The sequence below is a fragment of the Tupaia chinensis genome, unplaced genomic scaffold (genome assembly GCF_000334495.1).
Source record: "Tupaia chinensis unplaced genomic scaffold, TupChi_1.0 Scaffold000704_1, whole genome shotgun sequence".
NCBI lineage: Eukaryota > Metazoa > Chordata > Mammalia > Scandentia > Tupaiidae > Tupaia > Tupaia belangeri.
Window position 1 is genome coordinate 2520139 of NW_006160227.1, and position 3462 is coordinate 2523600.

Below are 3462 nucleotides of genomic sequence, written 5' to 3' on the forward strand. Positions count from 1 at the left end.
AAAGCCTTCACTACCATGGTACAGGAAGGGCAGTCACTTGTCCACATTGGTGGGGTTAGGGGAGCTGAGAGTCTCCTGACTCCTTAGAGACACTCATGCCTTTAGTCCCACCCTGGCCCTCTGACACCTACGCCTCTAGTTTCAAAGCCACTCAAGAGGCTTTGCCACCCCTTCGCACACCTTCAGAAGCACTTTAGTGTTTACTTTCTCCCCTGCCTTAGTAGCTGTCACTATCTTTTCAGTTGTATCTCCCAAAACTGCCTCCTCTTGCACTGTCTTTATCCTTTGGGGTATATCATTATATTCACTTACTGTCTAGTGGGTTTTGGGAAGAAGCCAAGTAATGCATGTTTTTTTGTCATTTTTCTGCATAACTAATCACACCCAAATTTCAGTGGCCCCAAACTAGCAATCGCTTTTCTCTGTTAATAACCTCGCAGTTCTAGGGGGCTCAGATACTTGGTGCTTTTCTCCCCAAGTCCCTGTTGGTTGAGGTCAGATAGCGGCCAGAGCCAGAGCCATCTGAAAGACTCCCTTGTATGTCTGGGGTTGGTGCTTGCTGTCAGAGTGAACTACATGTGACACGACTTCCTCACAGCGTTGTGGATGTGTTCCAAGGCCAGTGTCACAAGAAAAAGTGACATTTTTATGACCTAGCCGCCCCTAGTTAGAGTTGCTTCCTCTATTCAGTGCTTACTGAGGCCATCTCAAAGGTCCGCCCCGGTTCACAGGGAAGAATATATACAGGAAGGGTGCCAGAGTCACATAACGTGCAGGAGGGGATCCACTGTGGAGTCTGCTGCATGTGTGTTTGGCATGAGACGGAAGACCCGAGCGGGCTCTGACAATTTACATCAGTTATTGTCACCTGCTTATTTTAAAGCATCAAAAGGTTCCCACGGTCCACTGGTATCTGCAGGTTAAGTTCAATGGCCCTGAATGACCTGAAGCCAAATAGTCTTTTTGGTGACATCCATTTTTGTGACTTTCTTCCTGCACTCTTAGCAACTTTTTGAACTAACTCTCCCTAAACAGTCCACTTGTTATCCTCATTATTAAACACTTCACTCATTCTGCTTTCTGCCTCCAGGGACTTTTACAACCCCCTTTCTCTGAGAGGCAACCCTCTTCATGTCAAGCCCCAACTCAGAAGTGACCCTCAGCAACTTGGTTGATTTGCCTCAGACCTGTCACTGTTCCCATTCTCCCAGAACGCCATAGAGAATTGCAGTATTTGTACCAGATTTCTCAGATTGTGAGTTGCTTCAAGTAAATAACCGTATGTTTAGTGCTTAGTATTATGCCCAGCCTGGCATCACTGTTAAAATAGAACTTAGGTATTGCAGTGTTCCGAAGTGCCTTAGAATTCTCCTCGACTTGGTGGGTAACATTTAGCCACTTCCTCATCCTGCTATTCCAACAGAGGTGACTGAAATTTTCTAACCTCAGAAAACACAATCCCAGCCATATTGACCTTGCTTTCCAGTTAGTTAATCCTGGAGATCAGGTGTTTCTTGAGGCTCCAAGTTTAAACATTAAGTTTGATTTGTACATAGATGCTTCGATTATCTTAGGTGATCACTATCTCCCTATATTAGGAAAGTCATACTTATCAGTCAACTGTGGCTCCATTTCAGTCAGTGGAATCAGTTTTTAGAATAACTGAAAATTAACCTTCAGTTGAGGGGGCTGGTGGCTACCAAGGGTGAGTATTCTTGGCTGTCTCACCCATTCTAGATTTGCCACGACCAATGGATTGTGGCCTTCCAACTAGAGATCTGATCCCCAAGTCTCCGCTCTGAGGCCAGTCATGGCTGCATCTCCTCGAAGGATGAATGTGGTAGGAAGCATGTGGGGACACTTTTGTAAGTAGTAAACAGGTATTCACAAAGGCTGCTGAAACTCAAAGTTCAAAGCTGACTGAAGACCTAAAATGAGCACCTTATTATTTTTTTTGGAGAGGTTTTCACTATAGGGCACGTGCGCTCACCAGAAAGACAGAGACAGAACGCGAGAAATCACCCCCCGGGGGGATGGCCACACCGCAATCCCTTCTCCTCCATTCTCCTCTTAGGATCTTGGGCACACACGCGCACACACACCTGGCGTGAGTTTTAAGCCACCAGATCCGGGATGCGAACCACAGTCGGCTACATGGGAGTTCAGCGATATAGCCATTATGCTAACTGCTGGTCCCTGCATCTTATTTTTTATAGATGAACAACTCCTTGTTTTCTGTGCTTTGTTACGTTTATTTTAAAGTTTGAAATACATTTAGCAAATGTTTTGTCTATTGTGATTCTCCCCCAAAATAGAGAACAAGAAATACTGTGTTGTGGCATTTATTGGAGCTTTTGTTCCAGTCCAGCCCATTAATCCTAGCAGTTAAGGGAGCTGGATCCCATATGGCTGACCAGGGTTTGAATCCTGGCCCCCAGTGGCTTGAAAACCATGGCTGTAGTGTGTGCCCGTAATCTTTACAGGATGGAGATAAAAGAAAGGACTGTAGCCCCATCAGTAGGTGCTTTTATCTCTCTGGTGAGCACACACATCCTCTGCAAAAAAAAAAAAAAAAAAAAAAAAGTTGTGCCCCTATAGCTTTCCTAAACAAAAAGAAAGAAGACTTACCCCTTAATTTTTTTCAGAAAAGTAAACTTAAGGGGCTGGCAGGTGGCATGGTGGTTAAGGGTGCTGGACTCCCACATGACTGACATGGTTCAAGTTCCAAACCTGGCAGCTTGCTTTCTCCCTTTCCACCTCTCTCTCTTTCTCTGTCCCTATCTAGTAAAACAAAATAAAATTATTTAAAAAGTTAAATAATTATTTAAAAAAAAATAAAAAACAGGGACTCACAGGTGATGTGGTGGTCAAAGGTGACTAGACTGCCACTTGGCTGACTGCAGTTCAAGTCCTGGACCTGGCAGCTTGTTTTCTCACGTTCTCTCGCTCTGTCCCTCTCTTTTCAAATTAAAATAAAGAAATATAAGTTAAATAAAATCTTTAAAAACAACAATGATGGGGAACCAGCAGTTAGCGTAATGGCTATGTCGCTGGACTCCCACGTAGTCGACCGTGGTTCGCGTCTCGGACCCGGTGGCTTAAAACTCACGCCGGGCGCGTGTGCATGCGTGCCCAAGATCCCGAGAGGAGAATGGAGGAGAAGGGATTGCGGCGTGACCATCCCCCCTGGGGGGTGATTTCTCGCTTTCTGTCTCTATGTCTCTCTCTATCTGGCGAGCGCACGCGCCCTATGGCAAAAATCTCTCTCTAAAAACAACAATGATGAAAAAGTACAGGTGGTAGGACACCACTCTTCAGTGCTAGAAGTCATGTGGAATACCAGGGTTTGGATCCTGAGTTAACCTGAGCATGCCAGGCACATCTGTGACCCTGGCTGCTAGAAAAACTTAGGGACAAGGTAGAAGGGTGCTTTGGTTTGATGAGACCTAGTCAAGGGTGCCT